Source organism: Euprymna scolopes, chromosome 14 (genome assembly GCF_053919585.1).
Source record: "Euprymna scolopes isolate OS-2025 chromosome 14, ASM5391958v1, whole genome shotgun sequence".
NCBI lineage: Eukaryota > Metazoa > Mollusca > Cephalopoda > Sepiida > Sepiolidae > Euprymna > Euprymna scolopes.
In genome coordinates this window covers 115,613,482-115,638,745 of record NC_136495.1, presented here as the reverse complement: position 1 = coordinate 115,638,745, position 25,264 = coordinate 115,613,482, and the positions used below count along the sequence as shown (strand labels likewise).

The 25,264-nt window shown below is 34.4% G+C and overlaps 1 long non-coding RNA gene across 1 annotated transcript in view; it reads left to right on the top strand.

Annotated features, from left to right (window-relative positions):
* The window catches only part of LOC145293239 (uncharacterized), a 68,012-nt gene extending 43,790 nt beyond the window's left edge, over nucleotides 1-24,222 (top strand). Inside the window, exons 2-3 of the long non-coding RNA XR_013869694.1 lie at nucleotides 6,069-6,134; nucleotides 24,163-24,222. This is a non-coding gene — a long non-coding RNA (uncharacterized LOC145293239). The remainder of the gene's footprint in view (nucleotides 1-6,068; nucleotides 6,135-24,162) is intronic.
* The last annotated feature ends 1,042 nt before the right edge of the window (nucleotides 24,223-25,264 follow it).

Genomic DNA, 25,264 nt, shown 5'->3' with positions numbered 1-25,264 from the left:
GCGAAGAAGGTGGGTTTTCTCTACCATGCTGGAAAGTAACTTACACCTGAAAGTATCCTGTACCTCTACAAGGCCACTATTCACTCATGCGTGGAGTATTGTTGTCACATTTGGACTGGTGCATCTGCTACTAGTCTCTCACTCCTAGACAGGATTTAGAAAAGAGTCGCCAACCTAATGACTCACGCAAAAAAAAAACATCCAGATTAAAACTAGGTTACTTCTCGACACAACGAAAAAAAGGAACACATCCCCGCCAAAAAGTAACAAAGAAACAGGTGAACGTTTTCCTGATAAACATGCGCCCATTGGCTATAATAAATGGGTGTGCGAATAATAAAGAACCTAATTGGTTAACTAGCAAACCCTGTACCACGAGAATATATAAAAACAGGAAGCAACATCGATTCCATGCAATAGCCTGATGAATCATCACTTAAAATTTACTATTTAGCTCTACTTACGTGTCGAGCACTGTCGAAGTAAATCCTGAAAATAGATACATAAAACTTTATGTAGATACATAAAACTATATATATACATATATATATATATATATATATATATAGTTTTATGTATCTACATAAAGTTTTATATATATAGTTTTATATATCTACATAAAGTTTTATGTATCGACAGTGCTCGACACGTAAGTAGAGCTAAATAGTAAGTTTTAAAAATTCTCTTTGAAAACAACTTGTGGTGTTCCCGGAGTCTAAGTGACAACAAGTCTCCCCATATTTCCAGTACTCTTAGCCTCTTTCGTTAGCATTTAACCTCTTTCCCACAGAAAAGACGTTGCCAGCCTGTCTTTGTTTTATCGTTATTTCTATGGCAAGTGCTCGTCCGAGCTCCAATCTATGGTCTCCCCTCGCCAATCTTTCATGAAAAACACTCGTCTAGCTGAAACCACTGTCAATAATTTTCCCCACTCTTTATCTGTGCCTAAACCAAAAACGTAGATTCCATGTACAAAGCTTCTTTCTTAGAACTGTACGCTTGTGGAACTCTTTTCCGTTTGCCTGTTTCCCAGCTGACTACAATTTGGTTGTCTTCAAGTCCAACATAAACAAATTCTTCATGAACCGTTCCTTTAAGTAATCCAATTTACCAAATTTCCATTACTAACGATTACTGCGATATTATCCCAATGACCACTGTACACTCAATAACCCCCCTATCCTCGAGTTGCTTCCGAGCCTTGATAAGTGGTGACCCCCCCCCCCATGTAAAAAATTAATTTGCATTATCGCACCAGACGTTTGCTATTGGTTCCTCTTTGATAGCGACAATTGGTCTTCCCTGGGATTTGGGTGGCATCCAGTGTAGATTTTGTTAGTGTTCTCCCTCCTTCGTCTTTTTAGCTTTCTTGACACTCCTAACTTATTTGGTGTGGCACCAGCTGATGGTGATGTGAAAAAAAAAAAGAAAAAAGAGCCGAAAGTGAGGGGATAGGGGAAGGCTAATATACTGTTATTTTTTCCATGATTCCATGTGGTGCTTCTTTGTTTTGTAGCAATTTCTATATGTCCGACTGGCTCCTGTGGCCCATGTGTATGAGTCTCCGCAGTCAATGGTTTTTCTTAATATTTCAGCAGTTTTCATTATTGCTATCTGCTGTGTCTTCTCAACCATCCTTCTGATTCCAAAATCTCTCGCATTCTTTTATCGAAGTTTTGGGGTATTGTTTCTAGTGCTCCTACTATTATTGCATGTATTTATTATGCTTCTCTATCGCCTTGATCTTCACTCTGTGCTCTGCTGAAACGGCAAAATCTACAATCTGCTAGCGCTTTTCCTTGTTGTTAACTATGATGACATCCGGTCTTCTTGCTTCAATAGGTGTATCCGTTTAAATATCCATGTCGCATAGGATTTTGTGATTATAATTTTCAGGTACTGCTGCCGGTTTTTTGCTTGTGTTACTGGTCTGAGTGTTCATGGTGCAGTTGTCTGCATAATTCCCAATATACTGTCTTCCCCACTTGATCGTGTCTACTTTTATATTCTTTTGGGGCTAGTTTGCTGCATTCACTTATTATGTAGTTCATTGCTTCGTCTCTTTGTTCACAGAGTCTACATTTGCTTTTTCTTGTGTCTATCGATCCTTGCTTTTATGTGGTTGGTCTTAATTGCGTTATCTTCTGCAGCTGTTATTAGGGATTGAGTTTTTCTGATTAGGTTTTCTTTTTGTAGCCACGTCTAAGTGTTTTCGTTAGTCTCATCTTTTGTCATCCTTATGAATCGTCCTTGTAGCTGTTTGTATTCCATTTTTCTTTTCTCGTTTCATTCCTTGCTTCTTTTCTTCTGTATTGTTCGTTTCTGTCGTAATTCTTTCGCTATTCTGCATTATATATTTTTCTATTTGTGCGTGTGTGTGTGTGTGTGTGTGTGTGTGTGTGTGTGTGTGTCATTGACAGTCTTCTATATAGACTAATCCTCTTCCTCCGTCTTTCCTTTTCACATAGAGTCGATCAGCATCATCCTTTGGGTGCCATGCATTGTGCATAGTCATGAGTTTCCTGGTGCTCTTGTCCAGATATCTCAGTTCTTTTTTGGTCCAGCCTATCAACGGTTCAGAGTATCTTACTAGTAACACTGCCCATCTGTTCATACCTTTTATTAGGTTTCTATTATATAGTTTAGTTTCGAGTTTTCTTGTTCTTCTGAGTTATTCCTTTCTAATTTTCTTCTTCACTTCTTCTGCTTTGATGGTGTCTGTTTCCAAAACTCTCAAATATTTTAGGTGGTTGTGCTTATTTGCGTCTTTAGTTCCTTCTTGGTTTCAGGTCATCCATGTACATTAGGTAGTTCATTCTTTCATCTATGTTAGTGAACTTGGCAGTTTCTTTTATATTGTGAGCAAATACCGACAAGTTGCCACGACTGTCTAAAACATGATGAACAGTAGTGGTAATAGGGGACTAACTTCGAAGACACCTCTTTGTATTTTAATCTCAGCTGTCAGTTCAAGTCCACATGTTCTCATTGCATTTTCTATTAAATTGATAATATTGCCTGATATTTTATACATTCTCAGGCATTCTATTATCCATGCTTCCAGGATCCTGTTTTACGCTTTCTTGTAGTCAATCCACACCATTATTGTATTTTTTTTTCTACTTTTACCTCCTTCATGATACTTTGGTCTATGTATAATAAGCCATGTGTTCCTTTTTTTCCTTTTTGGCATCCTTTCTGTTCTTCTGTGAGTAGTCCGCGATTATAAAGTGAATGGGAAATTTGTTCCCTCAGTTGTGCTGTTATTATTTTCTGCATTGTAGGTAAGCATGTTATTGGTCTGTAGTTGCTGATGATGGTTCCTTTTTGCATCAATGTGTCTAAGGCGACTCGCATAAAAAGACTGCTCTCAAACTTTTGTTTCCCCGTCAACCTCGATATCCGTGATGTCATGCCATGTCGACTAATGTTCCTTTGTTTTTATTCCACTTTGACCTATTGAACTTCATACCTGAACTTCAGTTATCTTTCATGAGAATTGGTTTACTTCTCAAACCTCGTGTCACTTCGATCCGCGCTTATTTCGATCCTTGTTACGATGACCACTAGCTGATTATATAACAACTCTACACAACTTTATCAGTGACTGGTTTGCATTATCTGAACATGTGAATTGGTTTCAACACTCAATGATTTTTTAGGCAACGCTATGGCTTCTGCTGTTACGAGTTCTCCATTATTCAGTTCGAGTCGTGCACGTCTCCAGTCTTATATCCTGGTTAACTATTCTAGATTTGTGTTATTTTTTATTGTTTCTATTTTTTAAAGATGATCATAACTTATTAATACTTGAATATAACTTATTAATAATATATACTTGAATATAACGATTAAAATTGTTGTATTTTTTGGAGGGAGGGTCTTGTTCCGTGTTGTGTTTTTATAGTAGTTTTATATCATCCATGAGCATTAGGCAATTAATTTTCCCCCTTTGTATCCGTAAATGTATATCCTGCATTGCAGTGTGCTAGTGCATTGGATCATAGATATTAAAAAGTAGTGGGGATAAAGAGTCCTCCCTCTGTTAAATAATGGGATTTTGAAAAGAGTGCCGGCTTTATGCATTTACTCAGTTTGAAACCTGCCATGAAAGAGGTCACAATGAACTTCAAATGATATGACGTATCATTCTTAGCTTCCTTTTTTTCACCAGGGTCGCCTCCTGATCCCAGAGCTCTTAATCGTTCCTGATTTGTTGTTCTTGACAATTGGTTGACCCTCATTATAATTTAGTTTTAAAGGGGCTGTTTTGTCCGTTTCTGGTATTTTCCATTTATCGTCTCTTACATTTCTTTGATTTGATATGACCACTTTCAGAATGCTCAGGTATTTATTGTTATCACCTTCGTCAACTGACGTTATCACGTCTCGATTGGGTCGTTCATTGTTTAGTGAGGCGAGTGAAAAATCTCATAGCCTATCATAAAGCCAGCCAATGCTTTCCCATTCTATGTATGTATGTATGTATGTATGTATGTATGTATGTATGTATGTGTGTATGTATGTATTATGTATGTATTTCGGCATTGTTTCCAGTCCGTCTAAGCCTCCACTTGCCACTGGTATTCAACAATGTCGACTCAGGAGAGATGTGGTTGGAGATTGCGCAACTCTTGCCACAAAAATTTCACGCGCGGGCACCTTTACAGTGGGTATCCATAGTTTTTTAAGACTAAAAGGAGCCGTTTTTAAAGTATGTATGCATCCATCTCTCTCTCTCTCTCTCTCTCTCTCTCTCTCTCTCTCTCTCTCTCTCTCTCTCTCTCTCTCTCTCTCAGTGGGGTGAATAACTTAGTATGCATCTCTCTTTGATTTCTATAAATTGTGTTTAAATTATTTATTAGCGCGAATAAAATCTTTATCCAAAATGAAAACCGGTGTTTTCTAAATTAATTAATAAGAAGCACGAGTCAGCACGTTGGATTCATCTACAAAAGTATAGTTTCTAATGTGTTTTCAGATATTTTAGGTTTGTCTATTCACATGATTTCGAAAATTTGTATCGTACATTGCATCTCCTGAGTATATTGTTGAGTGGCATCATGGTCATGATGACAACAACAACAACAAAAATTTAACGGGCATAGAAAGTCTAGCTGGAAAATGTTCCTGTATTAGTAACTTTGTTGCCAGTTCTCATTCCCATTTATTTAAACATACAGAGTGACTCACTTTAAAGTATCCCGATCTCTTTAATCTTTCTCTAATCATTTTTTCAGATTAAGCGGCCCACTTAAAAGTAGCCCGATCTGTCTAATCATTCTCTTAACGACCAACTGACACCACAAGACAAAATGCAATTCTTTTTCCAACAAGATGGCGCTACATGCCACACATCTCACAGATCAATGACACAAATTCATGAGATGTTTACGGAAGAGAGAACAATAAGCAAAGGGTTATGACCACCAAGTTCCTTGGACTTGTCAACATGTGATTTTTATCCTTGGGGGACTTTAAAACAAAAAGATTATGCAAATAATCCTCACAATCTAGACTAACTAAAGTAGAACATTACCAACGCTATCGGGAGAATAACCAGAAAAGATTTACATGCAGTATCTGCAAACGTTGTTAAACGTGCCCAGAAACAACGAGGAGAACTTCCAGCATCTTTTATAACACTACAGGTAATTTAAACAATAAAAGAATGTTCATCCTCTCTACTGCATTTTTTTCTGGGCTACTTTTAAGTGAGCCACCCTGTATTAATGTTTCTGAATGGGGGGGGGGGTATGCATATCATATTACATTTTCTGGGGTACTTTTAAGTGTACAACCCTGTACATTGCATCTCCTGAGTATATTGTTGAGTGGCATCATGGTCATGATAATAAAAAAAAAATAATGGAGATAGAAAGTCTGGCTGGAAAATGTTCCTGCATTAGTTAGTTGTGTTGTCCTTCAGCTGCCAGTTCCCATTCCCATTTATTCAAACATATTACGGCTTATTTATTTTGTGCGTCGTGTATACTTTAAACATGTTTTTCCTATTAAGCAACGTAATTAAACGATTTTAAATAAACATTATCGTTTTCCTTTTGCAGCACAACCAATCATCGACGAATAAAGATGGCCGCCTTCCTAACATATCCATCTCTACAGAGAAACAAGTAAGACATTTTATATACTTTTCTCTGTGCGTGTATGTATGTGCGTATATGTATGTGTTGGTGTGTTAATGTTCTACGCTGTCCAGTGAAATTCACTGTTAGTTTGATACTTTATTTTACATAAGAGCCACCACTTATCAAAACCCAGAGGCCATTCGAGGATAAGGGTTAATAGGTATACATTAGTTATGGGATTATAGCGTAGTAACCATAACTAGTGAAGATTTTGTAAATTGGATTACTTAGAGGGTCGGTTCATCAAGAACTTGTTTATGTTGGTCTTGAAGACAATTGAAATTAAAATTGTAGTCAGCTGGAAAGCAGGCAAACGGAAGAGACTTCCACATGTGTGCAGTTCTAAGAAAGAAGCTTGTTCATGGAATCTACATTTAGGTTTAGGCACAGATAAAGAGTGTGGGAAATTATTGATAGTGGTTTGGGCTAGACGAGTGTTTCTCGTGAAAGTTTGGCGAGAGGGGACCATAGATTAGAGCTCAGACGAGCACTTATTTCTGCTTAGTAGTTTCGTATCTGAAATATAAACATACGTTAACTATTGGTTAATAAATATCCGACACGCCTAATGCAAAAAAGAAACCGGTATTTTTTTATGAGAATACTAAGCTCTCGATCATAAGTCCGTGACACACTAGTAAAGATATCTAGGTTTTTAAATAACAAAGTGTAACAGGGCTAGGAATCTGTGATTAGTGGAACTATTGTTCAGCTTAAATTAGACAGAAGTGGGGAGATATTCACAATCAACGTTTTCAAGAACATCAACAAACTGGACCAGCATATCTGCATTCATCCAATGTAGTATAATGTCACCTGTGCTACGTCATAATCACGTTGACACACCAGCTTTCGTTAGATCCGGGACGTTGAGGATGGTAGGTACAAAAATGGGTGACAATTTGGGAATACCAGGTGCTGTATGTGATCTCCTTCTATCTCGGCATTGTTTCCAATCGTCTTGAACTTTTCTTTTGCCACAAGAATTAAGCAGTACCGATTCAGGAGAGATGTTAAGGATTACGCAACCTTTGCTTTACAATTATACTCGCAGCCACCCTTTATAGGGGTTCTACTGTTTAAACGAAAGCCATTAAAAATAATTTCACGATCTTACTATGAATCTATTGTCAATATTCCATATATAATGTTATAAAACTCCTTAACATTTATCAGCTTTGGTTTTAAAAATATTTAAAGGCCCAATGTTATAAAGCCCAATTATAAATTGGCCTTAATATTTTCTCTGTTTTATTTATTATGCACTATGCAATTATTTATTATGTACTAGCAGATTGACTCGAGGTTGCTCGGGATTTGTTTATCCATGTTCAACCCAAACAATGCATTATGACGTTTGGACTTAAGGGGCTACTATTTGGGACCATGTTTAGGGGAGATGAGCAAGATGTCGGTTTACATTACATTTAAACTTCTGCATGGCAGTACAGTCAGGGAAACAAGTAACAGGGAGGGAATTCCAAAGTTTACCAATCCGAGGGAATAAGCTGTTAGAGTAGAAGGCTTTCGGATATCTAGGGACCTCAACAGTGAAGGGGTGGGATTTTGTTGCTAAACGGGAATGTCGAAGGTATGTACGTCGATGGGTCAAAAGCGCAATGAGTTTATCGCATTTCATTTAAGTACTTTTAAATCAGACGATGGGGCAGGGTTGGAGCTTGGTTGATAATGTGGGAGCTATTAGATTGCAGATATATTTTGGGATTCTGTCTTAAAGGGAGAGGCTAACGATGGCTGCACCAGCCGAAATGTGGCAACAATACTCTATTCATAAGCGAATAGTGGCTTTATAGATATATAGGATACTCTCAATGCGAGTAATTTTCTAGCACGGTAGAGGGAAACCACCCTCTGTGCAGCAGCCTTTGCAATGTCCTTAATGCATTTGTTCCAATTCATGTTGCCTATGAATGTTAAGCTGAGCAGTGTGAAGGGAGAGCTCTCAGGTTAGTGTTATTAGCCATGGCTATCGATGATCGATGTTTCTTGTAATTAGTTTGTAGTAGCATCAAATGTTAGCGTCCATTTACGACTCCATTCTACTACAGAAGGGAGGTAATTTTCTAACGATTCTGCCATTGCTTTATGATATTTACTACTGTGCACTTTTTAATTTTGTTTTACGTGTGTAAGTTCAACATCTACAGCTAGTGTTAATCTTGACAAGGGTCGAACTAAGTACAAATGGAAGTGACATGAAGTTTAGAAAATAAACAAGTTTTTATGAAGGAGGCAGGAAGAAATGTCATGTAAGGTTAAAAAGAGAAAAAAGTAGAGTAAAAATAGAAATGTCAGGACGTGACGTATGACGTTGCGGGTATCGATTTTTTTTTCTCACGTTCATCCCTAACAAAGCATATCGACACTTGGACATAAGGGGCTACTATTTGAGATCATGCCTAGGAAAGATTAACAAGATGTTGGTTTATGTTACTTTTAAACTTCTGAATACTATTACATTCAGGGAAGCAGGTAGCAGGAAGGGAATTCCAAAGTTTAGCTGTTCTGAGGAAGAAACTAATAGAGTAGAAAGCTTTCGTGCATTTAGGGGCCTCAACAATGAAGGGGTGAGAGTTTGTTGCTTAGCGGCTTTGTCGGGGATATTTACGTCGAATGGGCACAAGTGCAACGAGTTTATCAGCGCAAATTCCATTAAAATATTTGTAAAACAGGCACAGAGATGAACATTGCGACGATGGGACAGGGGTTGGAGCTTAGTTGAGAAAGTGGAACCTATTAGATTGAAAACTCTTTTTTGGACCCTATCCAAGAGGGAGAGACTAACGATAAATGGACCAACCCAGATGTGGCAACAATACTCTATGCATGGGCGAATGGCGGCTTTATAGAGGTACATGATACTTTCAGGTGTAAGTAGTCTTCTAGGTCGATAGAGGGAACCCACCTTCTTTGCTTCAGTCTTCCCAATGCCCCTAATGTATTTGTTCCAGTTCATATTGCCCGCAAATGTTAGGCCGAAGAGTTTGAAGGGAGAATTCTCATGCAGGGTGTTATTTGTCATGGATATTGGTGGTTGAAGAGGCTTCTTGTAATTGTTAAAGGAGAACAGCCTAGTCTTACTAGCATTAAATGTTACCATCCATTTGCGGCCTTATTCCACTATAATCTGGAGGTCATTTTCTAACGATTCTGCCATTGTATTAGGTTTATGTACATCCGTACTTCCCTCGTGCATGTTATAGAGCGTTGTATCATCAGCAAATATACCCATCTCGGATACAATATTATCAGCCCATAACACAATATTACTTTTATCGGTTTTTATTTCCCCGTCTTCTCCCCTCTAAAATAGTAGCAACAAACTGAAATGTTGGTGTAACGTAGCACACGTTTACACACGTGTTAACATTTAGGCGAAACACGTTGTACACCCCGTCGCAAGGAACAATTATAAAAGGAGGCGTGAAGAAATTCACCTCGCTGTTTCAGGTTTTAACAAAACACCTTTCTTCCTCCTTCTCCCGTCTTGCGTGACTCCTCGTCTCGCCTGTGATCGTGGTCCTCGGTCTATGCACACGTTCTTCTTTTTTAATCCTTTTCTTTTTCCTTGCCTAATGTCACTTCGCACACGTCTCGGTTATTTGCATGCAACTGCCATACGCGTGTACGCGTTCTGTTACACTGAAAGACTCTCTGAATTAGTGTTTTATATATGCTTTAAATTTTGTTAAAATCGGACATACGCATTTTAAATTTTAAGGGAGTTCTGTTTCAATAGATGACTTAGAGGTGGGGTCAGGTTGGTATGTAGAGGAAAACTTAGTAATTCGATACCGCTTTGATTGTTTACCTCGGACAATTTATACATATGATTCAAATTTTATTAAAATAAAATATCATAGTAGTTATTCAATCCTTTCTTAAATCCATGTACTATAAATAAATAAAAAACTTATGCCGCAGATTGCGAACGCGCGTATGGCAGCTGTATGCAAATGATCGAGCCATGTGCGAGGTGACGTCGCAGCAAGGAAGAAGGAAAAATATTATATGAAAAAAGAACTGTGCGCAGACCGATGATCACGTTAGAAAGAGGACATAGATAGACGTCTTATGCACTTGGACTGAGAACAACATGTTTGAACAAGAGACAATGCGTTATTTTAAAAAGTACCTGTAAATAAATGTCTGTTGTTTGAACGGAAAAGGTGAGTCGAGTTACTTCTTGTCTTTGTTACCTTGCTACGAACTCTACATGTAAATGAGTACAACATGTAAAGTATTACAACGGCACACTTAGACTTTTTCCATGAATCTCATTCTTTTTAATTTATCAGAACATTGTCAATAAATTTTGGCCAAATAAACCTTTCACGTAAATATACAATCAAACCTCGGTTTATGGACAGTTCAGAATTTTGAACAAAAAACTTCAAACCGGAAATGCCTCCATTTTCTAACAAAATAGTGAGTCCTGGACCACTCGAATGCTAACCGAAGCATATTGATTGATGAGATGTTAACAGTTCTATGCAAGGTTGCCAACACTTTTTTTTTAATTAACATGGATTTATTATTTCATTTTTTTTTTATCTGTGTTTTTTTCTTAGGAACTATATTTTTTAATCTGCAATATTAAAAAAAAAAAAAAATAATAATAATAATAATAATAATAATAATAATAATAATAATAATAATAATAATGATATTACAATAGAGGGTGGAACGATAAATTTGTCGCCCTTAAGAAAACAATACTACAGTTTTATTTTTAAACTTTTATTAAAAAATCAATTCAAGTAATTTGATTATGTAGTAGAGATGACATCTATTCAATGTAGCCGCCTTTAGCTTTAATCACTGCCTCGAAACAGGTCTGAAATTTTGAGCATGCCTTTTCTACAAGCACTGGCAAAAGCTCGGCGAATACTCGGCGAATGGTGGCAATCAGGCTGGCTTTGGTGTTGTGGGAGGTCATGTTGGTGATGTTCTCGATGTATGACCAGACGAAGTAGTACAGCGTGTTCAGGTTGACGGAAGAGGGGGGGCAGTGAGAGAATAGAAAAGTAAAATGTCGCAGCACTTCTGAGGCCAAGCCCGGGTCTATTTGGACTTGTGGGCCGGCGCCGGGTTCTGTTGCCACACCCAGTGTCTGCAAGCGGTCACCTGATTGCATCAGGGTATCACCATACTCTTCAGTACATCTTGGTACACTTTAGTGTTGACTTTCAAATCGATTTCGAAGATGTGAGGTGGCACTTGAAACCACACCAAAAATTATAACGGTGACCGGAAACTTCGTTGAACCGTCTGGATTTGCAGTTTGAGGGCGCTGGCAATGGTCCTGTTGTCATAACGTAGATCGGTAGAGAGCATAAGTTGAACAGCGACGAATCTCCAATCTCACTCGTTCAACATTGTGTCACTTTCAGACGTGATAGAAGGCGCCTATCGCTCTTGGGACTTGTACACAACTAGACAACTAGTAGATGGTCTGCAACAAAAACAGAAAACCGGTTTTCATCAAAAGAGAAATGGAATCATGTCGTCTTTTCTAAGACAACAATTTTATCGTTCCACTCTATATATCTAGTAAAATGGTCAAATTATATTAAAAAATAGTAATTAAAAAGAATTCCACATAAAATGGTATATTCATATAATATATGGCGATTCGGAACGAATTAATCTCTTTTACATTAATATAAGATTTTGATCAATTCGATTTTAGAGCAAGTTTTTAGAACGAATTATGTTCGAAAACCGAGATTTCATTCTAATAGGTTTATTATTACTGTAACAGGGCGCAGACGCGCGTAAACAAATGCCGGGACGTGTGCGAAGTGACGCCATGGCAGGGAAAAAGAAAAAGACTATAAAAAAGAACGTGTGCACAGACAGATGACGACGCTCCAGAGGACAAAGGTCAGAGATAAAGAGCACGATCATGTTTTGTTCGGGGAAGTAACTGGAAATAAATGTCGTTGTTACATGAAAAAAAGTGAATCAAGTTATTACTTGTCCTCTGTTCCTTGCGACGTAGACTGCATACAACGTGTTGGGCCCCAAGTGTCTACATGTTAATGTGTGTATAAACGTGTACTACGTTACATTATTCTATTTGTATTGTTGACCTTTTTTTGCATTTAGCGGCGGAAAAAAAGAGTGATTTATACAGATTATACAAAGATACTAATAACAAAAACAGCTAAAATATAAAAAAATCGTTTAGCGCGGAAACCAACTTAAATGTTCATATGATGCAAACCAGTCACTGATAAAGTGGTGTAGAGTTGTTATATAATCAGCTAGTCTATGAGGGCGATTATGTAGTTTTCATATAGGAGATCACTCAACTAAGGATATTTTGAAATTTAGCAGGAATTAATCAAATAGGTTTAAAGTTAAAAAAAAAAAAAGGATTAATCAATTAACTATGATTAGTTTTGACAATATAATATTGTTTCATCATTTGTTTTATTTAATTTGTGTCAATCAAAAAAAAATATGATTTACAAATCTCTGAAAAATATTTATTCGTTTTGGCATATGTAACAGAAAACGTTCGTTAGTTTTGGATTTGTTAAACACAAGATTACACAAAAAAACATTTTAGTTTAAATAATTTTCTATTTGATTCTTGAGTTTTAAATTAAGATAGTTTCGTATTGATTGGATTTCCACCTCAAGAGAAATCATGATTTTTATGATTATTTAATTTTAATGCGATTGGGGGATTTATATCAAGTTTACTGAAATTTGATTTTTTTAGATAATTTTTTTAAGTCTTGAAGTTTCCCTTTCAACATTCAGATTTCTTCTTTATTATTATTATTATTATTATTATTATTATTATTATTATTATTATTATTATTATTATTATTATAGTTATAATTATTATACTACTTATTATTTTACTTATTATTGCAATTTTTATTATTATATTATTATTTTGTATATTATTATTATTATTATTATTATTATTATAGTTATAATTATTATACTACTCATTATTTTACTTATTATTGCAATTTTTATTATTATATTATTATTTTATCCTTATTATTTGTACTTATTTTTTACTTATTATTCTTTTATTTATTATTTTATTGAACATTATTTTACTTATAATTATTATCATCGTTTTACTGATATTATTATTATTATTATTATTATTATTATTATTATTATAATTATTATTATTACTATTATTTTACTTAATATTATTTTTACTTATTTTTTACTTATTATTATTTTATTTATTATTTTATTTAACATTATTTTACTTATTATTATTATTATTATTATTATTATTATTATTATTATTATTATTATTATGTTACTAATTATTATTATTTTATTATCATCATTATTACTATACTTACTATTATACAGCGTGTCTCCAAAGAAGCTGACAGATTTTAAATTTGATTAACTTCCTCAATATTTAAGTTATGCTTACCAATTTTCATATGTAGGTAGATGAGCCTCTCCGTGATTTTTTGAGATATAGTAAGATATCATAGTCTACTTATTCTAATTTTATTGAGACAACTTAATCAAGGGTATGTTTTTCACAAGGTCTAATTTTAGTTATGAAAAATGATGTTCCTCAAATATCCACCATTTTCATTTTCACACTCTTCTGCTCTCTGCAGGGCATTGTCCAGCACCAGCACATCACTTAATGTTTCGGAGCTTATGGCCCTAATTTCCTCCTCTATATTGTTTTTAAAGGCTGGTTTTATTGCATTGGGAGTAGGTGAATTTCTTGAGTTTAAATTTTGTCGAAATTCTCTTTGAGTTTCTGATATTGACTCATTCAACAGTAAATACGACTTTACAATAAATATCCGCTCTTCAGTAGTGTAACAACTCATGATGACCTTGGAAAGGTTACTCTAGATGATCTGAAAAAATATAAGAAAAAAAATCAAGAAAGTTATGAATTTTTTTTAACCATCAGCTTTTTGGGGGACACCCGGTACTTTTTGCTGTACTTATGATTATAACACTACTTATTATTATACTTATTATTACGTCATGATCACGTTGCCACACCTGCTCCTGTTAGATTACCGACGTTAAGCAACGTTGAGCCTCGTCAGTACCAGATGGGTGACCAATTTGGGAATTCCAGGTGCTATATGTAGGACGACATAGACCCTGCAAGAGTTGCAAAAACCTAACGTCGTCACCCCCCCCCCCTAATGGGAGTTATACATGCGACTGGGGACCGCTTGTGAATTTCATACTCCCATGGGATTTTCTCCTTTGGAGGAAGTTGGTTAAACTCGCATAGGGTTAGTGCCGTTTCTATTTTTTTTTTCACTTTATTATTATTCTACTTACCATTTTACTTATTATTATTATTATTATTATTATTATTATTGAACTTTTTATTATTATTATATTATTATTTTACTTATAGTATTGCACTTAGTATTATTATATTTGGTAGTAGTAGTAGTAGTAGTAGTAGTAGTAGTAGTAGTAGTAGTAGTAGTAGTTTAAAGCAAAAAATTGCGTTTGCTGAAATGCAAGTAAAATACAGTCGTTTTTAAGATGAGTTGGGTTTTTTTTTTCGTTCAAAGAATCCCAAAGTTCAAATAAAATACCAATCAATAATTTGCTATTCGATCTTTGACACTTGAAACTAAGATGCTATCGCATTGATCTGATTGTTTTCCGCTTCTAGCAAAATCTGTATTTCCATATTTTATTTGAATGTTAATAACATTGGGAGGGGGAATGGTCATAGCCATATTATCATATATTTTATTAGCAGTATTGGTATTTATTTATTTATTTATTTATTTTTTTACATAGGCATCACCACATTATCAAGGCCAAGAGGCTACTCAAGGATAAGGGTTAAAGAGTGTACAGTAGAAATTGGACATTATAGTAATCATTAGTAATGAAAATTTGGTAAAGTTGATAACTTATAGTGAACGGCTCATCAAGAACTTATTTACGTTAGACTTTGAAGACAACCATATTGTAGTCAGCCGAAAAGCAGGAAAACGGAAGACAATTCCACAGGCGTGCAGTTCTAAGAAAAAAGCTTTGTTCATGGAATCTATGTTTAGGTTTAGGCACAGATAAAGAGTGGGGGAATTATTGATAGTGTTTACAACTAGACGAGTGTTTCTTGTGAAAGTTTTGCGAGGGGGGGGGACCATAGATTGAAGCTCATTCGAACACTTTCCATGAAAATAACGATACATCAGAGACAAACTCGCAACATCTCTTCTGCGAGATAGAGGTTTTTCTTTACTGTCTGTTTACTTTTTTGTGTGATTTTTAAATTTCTTTTCTTTCTTTTCAGTATTGTTTCTTTATTGTTCATGTCCTTTTAATTCTTTTTTTTACAATGATTTTTTTTTCTTGAATCGCGTCCATATTTGAAAAAAAAATGAACCCAAATATCATTTCCGTTTTTTGTAATGTCATTCATGTTTTTTTTTTTTGTTGTTTTTTGTTTCATCAGCTCGGCTTGTAATTCTTATATTATTAAATACCATTTTCACTAATCCACTGAATGTTAAAAACAACAACGACAGCAACAATAGATTGCTATATTTCAATATTAATCTCTGTAAATAATTTTTCAAAATTGGATTAGTTTATGGGAGAGTAGATAAGCAAACCATGCTAGTAGAAATGATCACACAAACACACACACACATACACACACACAAACACACACACACATACACACACAAACACACACACACACACACATACACACACACACACATGCAAAATATTTCGATCGATTCGCTCGACCATATTTATTTGTGTTGTAGGATAAGCTGATCTGGCCATTTCAGTTATAATGAACTTACCCAGACACTATAAATATATTTGCATTTAACATGTTATTGGGTAACAATTCGTGGCAGTTATGGTCCCAGAATCATAACGTATACTTCTTTAACATACTTTTGCTAAAACATTTTTGTTAACCCTACAATCATGTTTATCTTGATTATTACTTTCAAAGCTAGAACTATTCGATGAACATTTCTACTAGCATGTTTACTTACTTATCCACTATTCCATGAACTAACTTTTCAGTTTGTCTGTAATTTTTTATTCCATATTTACTCCCTCGTTATTGTATTATCATAAGATCAATAACTGAAGAAACGAAAAGACACTTGGTGGACGGACATTTTACCGAATTCGTCGAACATTTAAGCAATTGAAAATTTAATTAATTCATTTAGTATTTCAATTTTCTTCATTTTACAGTAGTTTTTTTTTCCTTTTCTTTTTGTATTTGTTTGACAAGACGATTAATCTAAATGAATAAATGAGAAAGTTTAGTCAGTTTCTCGCGTTGCTAGTAACGTCAAAAAAGTTAATGCAGCTGTATACAATAGACGCACACAACTGTTCATATACTTGAGGTCTTGTCTAGTCTTGGGGCAGCATTCACCCCGGATCGCTTAACTGCTCTGGGCCACGTTTTAAGCTGGCCGCTGCATCGCTTCTTCCAGTCCCGACGAGGAATCGGATCGGTGGCCTTTCTGATGAGATTGCCTCGTTGACAGTCCGCTAGAGGAACGGGGATGTGACACCGCGCTTGGACCCCCGCGTTTGGCAGGCGGTATTGCCATAGTACACTGCCTGTAGGAAGTGCATAGTCATAGAGGATGGTGTATGACTTATTTCCAACTCTTCTTTCTGGTAAACATGTTCCCAGGACTTTCTTTTCTTTGTTAATTTTTTTTTTATCAGTTTGTTCAAGTTGAGGATGCGGCATCATACATTCGCTAATATTCACCCGCTAACTCAGATATTCTAACCGAGAGATCTTTTTAAGATTTTGACCGTCCCATTAAGTGCAATTGTCTGACTTCCACTTGCACTTGGTTCACCTGGTATATTTGCCAGGTAGTTTTTGAAATTCTTTTTCATGGCTCCAGATTCTCCAATAATAACCAGAATGATCGAGATCTTCTTAAGAGTCTATCCTGAGATGCAACCAAAATGTTCGGTGAAATGCCCATTCAAGTAATCAAAATGTTCGGTTAAATGCCCGAGTAATCAAAATGTTCAGTGAAATGGCCGTTCGAGTAAGTGTCTTGTCGACAAAATGTTCGTTTATTATTCACCCATCCATATATATTTTTTTTCTTTTTGTGTGGCAATCTGTCCGCCAGCCTACAGATGCAGAAAACAGAAATAATAAATAAAGACGGAAAATAAAGTTATACAAACACTCATTTTATTAGTTTCTTGTTTCCCCTACAGATGGCGTTTTCAAAGGCACGGAGGTATGTGCCGACCGACACCGTGCTCTTGCCCCTGCTCACCTGGGTAAATAAGGCGCAACGTTTCCGACCTGCGCATTTTCTCGGCTGCTTCTTCATCGTCCTTTTTTGGGCGGAACGAAATTCCTAGTTCCGTACCGATCACTTTTTCCGTTTCGCTTTTTCATTATGTCTCATTCTTGTCTTTCTTTCTCCCTCCCTCTCTGTCTTTCTAATTCTCTGCCTCTTTTCCACACACGACGACTGATTAAATATCCTTGAACACACGACTATCAGTTCTGTACTCGGCATTGTGTACTATGTTATTGATTTTGCATGATTGTTAATATGATCGAATTGCTGCATCATACATACGTTCATAATTAGCTTTATCTTCTGATTTGTTTTTTTTATTGTTTTACTGCTTTTTCAGTCTCCTTATATATATATATATATATATATATATATATATATATTATATATATATATATATATGTGTGTGTGTGTGTGTGTGTGTGTGTGTGTGTGTGTGTGTGTGTGTGTGTGTGTGTGTGTGTAGTATGTTAGAAAAATATATATGGAAATTAAGCTAAACAGAATATTCCGCGTTTCATCCACACTAGGATTCGTCAGGTGGAATATTCTGTGTAGCTTAATTGCCATATATATTTTTCTAACGTACTACCTAGCTCTACATATGTATTGAGCACTGTTGAAGTGAATACTTAGTTTAGGCATAAAATTATACTTTCGTATATTAATTTATGTGATTAAGTGAAGTAGTCATATATATATATATATATATATATACACACAGACACACACAGACACATACATACATACATATATATATATATATGTGTGTGTGTGTGTGTGTGTGTGTGTGTGTGATCACGAATAGGCTCCTATGTGGTTGACTATTATAGAAAACTGATTACATATAATGATAGAAGATGTATCGAGACACATGAATGGGTATGTTTGATCTGGCATAATTATGATTCATTAAAATTGTGGGGGTCTGCGTACGCGCCTGGTCCACAAAGTATGGAAATAAAACATTTAAAAATTAAAACAAAAAAAAACGTTTACAAGTGTTTTTGATATAGATGTACATAAGAATACTTTGATAAGTATGTTTTAACTTAAATAGGGATGGTATAATAAAATTGTGGGGTCTGCGTTCGCGCTTGGCCTCCATAGAATGGAAACAGGCACAAACTTTAATAAAGACTTTTCATATCTATCTGCGTAAGTATACTTTGATAATTATGTTTCAGTTTGAAGAAATATGGTATAATAAAATTATGAGGTGTTCGTTCGCGCCTGACCGCCATAGAATGGAAATATGTCACAAAGTTTAACAAGGTTTTTTAATATAGATCCACAGAATATTGTGATAAGTGTTTCAGTGTGAACAGGTATGGCATAATAAATTATGGGGTTTATCTATTTTATTTTTACTTTCATCATATTTTGCTTTGGTTTTGATACCCCCAAATTCTAAGCTATCTCTTTACAACCCTTCCTTTTCATAACCTATCATACTTTCATAAATCAGAGTCCATTTTCTGTAGGCTGTTTTTGAACCCAGTCAACGACGGGTACTTTTGCTAGTATATATATATATATATATATATATATATATATATATATATATATATATATATATATATATATTGTTTTTTTAGTATTCACAGTTTTAATTTTCTTTCTCTTACAATAAGCTCTACTTTCTACTATGTATTGAGCTTTTTTATTTGGTTGGAATTAAAATATCTGTATATAAACACTGGTATTTATATTAGATTGAAATTTACGATATCTTATATCAGGTAAACACTGCATCGTTTTTGATTTCATTATATATATACATATATATATATACATATATATATACTAGCGGGGGTTGCCCGAGTGTTTGTTTCTGGGACGGGGGGGGGAGTTTTAAAAGATGTTATGGTAGGTAAGTAGGAAGGATCAAACCCGGAGTCATGAGTAAAAGTAGGAAAATAAAGTGTGAAAAAAAAAAAAAAACATCTGCAACGTTAACAGTTCGGCCACCAAGAAAAGTCCATTCCAGTTGTTTAGGAAAAAAAAAAAAAAAAAAGACGACTACGGTAGGTCGGCGCGAACGTGAAAATATAATGTGAATTGTCCAGCACGCTAACCACTACGCCACAGAGCACTGCAGCTTAGTTTAGTGATTTTAAATAACTTCACATGAAAGAACTACGAAGCCAAACCGGTGTTCTCTTCTCAACTGTTCCTTGTGAACGATCCCCAAACGGTGTTAAGTGGTGGCAGGGGGAGGAGGAATTTATTAGAGAGAAAATATTTTACCACTTCCATTGATCTTAAGCAGAAAAAGTATAGAAATCTAAGATTATCGAGGAATTTGAGAAATAATAAGCCTATAACATACCTCAGATATTGTTCTGCCGTTTGTGCATATTATATTTGCATGAAATATCTTGATTTTTAATCCTATTAAGGTCAAAATCCGACGGGAAAAAATGAGTTCATTTTATTTATATAGAAGATAGAAAAGAAGATAGAAGATAGAAGAAGAAAGAAGAGAAGAAGAAGAGAATATATATATATATATATATATATATATATATATATAGAGAGAGAGAGAGAGAGAGAGGGAGAGAGAGATTTGATTTCAATATATATATATATATATATATATATATATATATATATATATATATATATATATATATATATATATATATATATATATATATATGAATAATATATATATATATATGAATAATATGTATATATATATATATATATACATATATATAATAGATAGATAGATACATACATACATACATACATAGATCATTTACTTCAAACGTACTCTGCTTGCATATACCAATCATAATGTGTTAAAAAAAAATTTCTCGTAAATGCAGTTTTTTATAATGGAAAAAGATCGTTTTTTATATAAATTTTGTAAATTTAAAAAAAAAAAAGTCCAAGTTCAATGAATGCCTTTTAATTGGGTTCCAGATAATTCTATACGGCGACTAACAGGCCGCCCGGCATTACACAGTCGTAAAATACGCTTAAATATGATATATTTTGTATTAATGCAGACTTCATATTTATTATTATATTATATTGGACTCAATATGCAGTAATGATTTAAAAGATTTAAAAAAAAAAAAAAACTCATGCGCCACCTCCGAGAATGGACACCAAAACGTTTAGCTTACGATTTACTTTTATCTTTGACGTTAATGCCTGACCTATGAAGACATGTTTGTCGAAAGGCTAAAAATTAAAACGTGAACTAATAGCTATTACGTTACACATGCATATTCGTAATGCTGTCGTTCGACTTTTATCTGGCAAATTCCTTCTTTTTTTTTAATTTTTACACTTTTGCGCCGATTTTTCCCGACTAAAACCCAAAAACCGAGTTTCGCATGAGTTCGAATACCTCCGTAGACCAAAAACTGACAGATGAGTTTGGTAGGCAAAATTTTTAAACAAATATATATATACGTATACATAAATATATATAGAAAGAGTTTTGTGTTTACTATAACCTTTTTTTATGCAAATATAACGCAATTATAAATCATATAGAATATCTGCATAAATATAATTACACGTAATAACGAACTAAAAATGATTATTCCATAAGAAAACCGAAGAACTAATAGGGAATTAATTAAAATGAATGTTTAAAAGAATATGCAAATTAGCTAGATCGTTTGCATATAAATGCAATTCAACGACCCATATATAACAGAGTTGTATTTTCTTTTTAAATAAGTAGAAAATGGGTTTTTAATATGAATACCAATACATACCATAAAGAAAAAATAACTTTATAGGAATATAGAATAGATAGATAGAAGAATAGAAGATAATTCGATCCGGCTTCTTTTTTTTTTTTTTTTTTTTTGGCTAATAAAAATCACTACAACATTAACCTACTGATTGATAAGGCTGGAGGAATTGCTTAACTAAGCAAACCAGATCTTATGCATCCTTTGAAACCGCCAGCATCGATATAACTAATCACTATAAATATACAATATCATTCGATTATACACAAATATATTATTGATTGATTTATTGCATGAATTAAAATATATTTATGCGTATTTTACGACCGGGCAACGTCCGGGGGGGGGGGCTTTCAGTCATCATACAACATACAAATAAAAAATTAATTAATGAACGATCGTTTTTCTAAGAAATGTGCAAATTTGTTAATCTTCACGAAGTGATATACGTACACGTGTAGATAACTGCTATAAATAAAATGAATAATATATTTGTTTGTTTACGTCCAAACTATGAGCGATCGTTCGGATCTAAGGGAGGTAATTGGCTTTTCCGATTTCTAAGGAGGAAGCACTGTATACCGAATTTCATAATCGTAAAAAGTAAATCAACAAAAATTGGCATACACACAAACGCATATGTGTGTATGTGTGAGTATGTGTATGTGTGAGTGTGAAAAATGTGTAAGCTTAGTTTTTACATATATTTTTTTTTTTTTTTTACCAAAGCATTTCTGATTCCTTTGAAATATTACGTGACACTGACTCTGTTGCAATTAGCCCAGTGTCTCGACATTAAGAAAACTTCTGATAATGAATCCTAGCATAACAAAGTCTATTCTAATATACCTGTTAGTGTTTTATATATATATATATATATATATATATATATATATATATATATATATATATATATATATATATATATATATATATATTTCAGTCATCGTTGCTTTATTTTTTTTCTAGAAAATGAAGCTCCTGAATTATGCATGTATTCATCCCTACAGCTATACATTCATAATCATCTTATTGTGTTTGTTCTCTCTGCTGCATTAATCACGTCTTGTAAAGTGGCTGACAGCATTAATAATAATGAAGATGCATGATTTTTCCCCTTTTCCTTTCTCTCCCCCTCTCTCTCTCTCTCTCTCTCTCTTTCTCTCTCTCTCTCTCTCTTTCTCTCTTTATCTATCTATCTATCTATTTCTTTCGATGTGAACATTTTCTGCCTTGGCAACTGATTGACGCCACTGTTTCGCTTATTTGCTCCAAAATGAATGTTGCTTCATCAATGCGATTCTATCATCTCCAAACTAACATGCCGCCATTTTCTTGGAACAAAGGGTTCTTTGAGTTTCATTTTACAGGCATCGTTGACTTGTTTAAGTCAGCGAAAAAAAAAAAAGAAGAAGGTAAGAACAAGCGTTTTAAGAAGAAGAAAACAAAGGACGATAAAGATTATCTGAGTATTCGATCTCTTTTATTATTTCACCTCTTTCTGTATTGTCTGATAATCGATTAGAATTCTGTCCTTAATTTAGCCATCACTTTGTACGTTTGTATGGAAGTTTGATTTGTTGAACTGTCATGTGGATCAATCGATTTCCTCAAGCGGTGAAATTAGCCAACGGCTGTTTGTAATTGCCTTACAGTTCATAAATATTAACATTTAATTAAAGACTAGGATGCCGAATTTTTTTTTCTTTTTTTTTTTTTTTTTTTTTTTTAACAAAATAATTCCATTATGTTTCGAAATTATTTTTTAAGCCGATGCTTGACAAATTGTATCCTTGGGATTATCAGTTCTAAGCGACTCTCCCCTGGAGGGGGGGGGGTTGAAGATCCAATCCTCACTACAAGCGATACGATAAAATCATAAAAAACAATTTTCGCCACTCTCTATTTGTGCCTAAATTTAAACCCAAAATCCATGAACAAAGCTTCTTTCCTAGAACTACTCGCCTGTGGGACTCTGTGCTGCGAGCCACTTTCCAGCTAATAACAACATGATCGTCTTCAAGTCAAATATAAACAAATTCTTGTTGAGACGTCCCTTTAAATAATCAAATTCTTTTTTTTTACCACTAACGATCAGTATGCTGTTTTGTCAACGACCACCTTACACTCATTAAATCTTATCTTCGAGTGGTCTTAAGGCCTTGATAAGTGGTGACTCATTTGGAAAAAAAAATTAACTGGCGGGACACAAAATGTGCTTGCTAAGAGACAAATGCGGTCCACAAACCAGCATCTTTGACATCACTGGTTTAGAAAGTAACACGACACATTAGCTATAATATAAAGGGCCTGTGTGGGTGTGTATATGCTTGTATATCTGGTAAAAAAAAAATACACACAAAATTAGTATTGTCTTAATCAGCATTGGCCCGGATGAATAATATCCATAATTTAGAAAATATGTTCCTTATTTTACTTAAAAATGGCACAGATTTCATCAAGAGCGATCGGTTTTCTAGGCAGATTATGTACTAAGGGAAATAACTCGGATTTTTTTAACTAAGGGATTAATTCCCTTATACCAACTCATTCCTCAATGAATCCGCAAAAATGACGATCCCCAGACGTCAATTAACGCCACTACAAATATTGATAAATTTGTCTTGGAATTTTAATACAATTTTCAACACTTGTTTTGATGCTCGTGAAAATAAGTTAGCTAAGGCCTATGAGGGCGCATATAAAATAACTTCTACAAATGTTTCGATTTGGAATCATTACGAAAATGTCACAATCATTTTACTTTCCATGTTTGCATAAAATATTAATATTGAATCCGTGAAAATTGTTACTACAAACTAATGAAATTAAAAAAGAAAAACTCATTAGACTAAGATGTTATTTGCCGTACAGTTTATTTAGATCAAGTTGGATAATTCTGCCTATAACATTGTAGGAAGAAAATAATGTTTCTTCTTTTTTTTCTGTTTGTAGAGAGATATTATAGACGATCGTGCGCGGTGTTGGGAAGACACAGGCCCAGAAAGACATTCTGTAAGTATTTATGACTCGCTACCTTATCTGTCTACGTCAGGTGAGTTCGGGCAATAATATTTATACAAAAAAAGGAAAAGAAGAACATACTCATCACGTTTCATTTTTTGTTATTATTTTATTTTTTATTTTTTAATCCTTTGAGATGAGGCTTCATAAATTGTGGATTCATTCTTTTTTTCGAGCTATTATCCTCATCTTCATATTTGTTGTTATTGTTATTTCACCTGAAGAAGGTCAGAGGATGAGTTGGCCGAAGCGTGGTGAAACAAGAATAACTATGAAGATGAAGAAAAAGAATGAATGTGCAAATCATCACATTAAAACATTTCATCATCAATCTAATTAAGAGAATATATGTGTTTCCATATGACGTCATATTTAAACCGTAAAATATAATAAAAATTCCGTCTCAAGATTTTCGATTCTGTTCATGCTCCGACTGTCGTTTAGGCGATCGGGTTTCGATCCTGGCTTGAGGTAGTTGCTTGTCTAGCCGCACTGATGAGCTATGGAACAGCGAAACAGTACTATAATTCTCCCTATCTTAGGTTGAGCATATTGGGAAGTGATAAACAAATTACCATTAGCGTATGAAGCGATGCTCTTTGTGTAAATAAATTGAGCTTAGGTATTTGGACGATGTCAAAACATTGTTAATTCACTGCCCGCATAGCAGCAGCGGTATAGCTTAACGGTTAGAAGCTCCGACTGTTGTTTGGGCGATCAGGTTTCGATCCTGGCTTGAGGTAGTTGCTTGTCTAATCGCACTGATCAGCTGTGAAACAGCGAAACAGTACTGTATGTGGATGACTATATATATATATATATATATATATATATATATATATATATATATATATATACCTACTTCATTTAATCACATAAATTAATATACGAAAGTATAATTTTATGCGCAAACTTTAAGTATTTACTTGAACAGTGCTCAATACATAGGTAGAGCTAGGTAGTAAGTTATAAAAATATATATGGCAATTAAGCTACACAGAATATTCCGCGTTTCATCCGCGGAATATTGTGT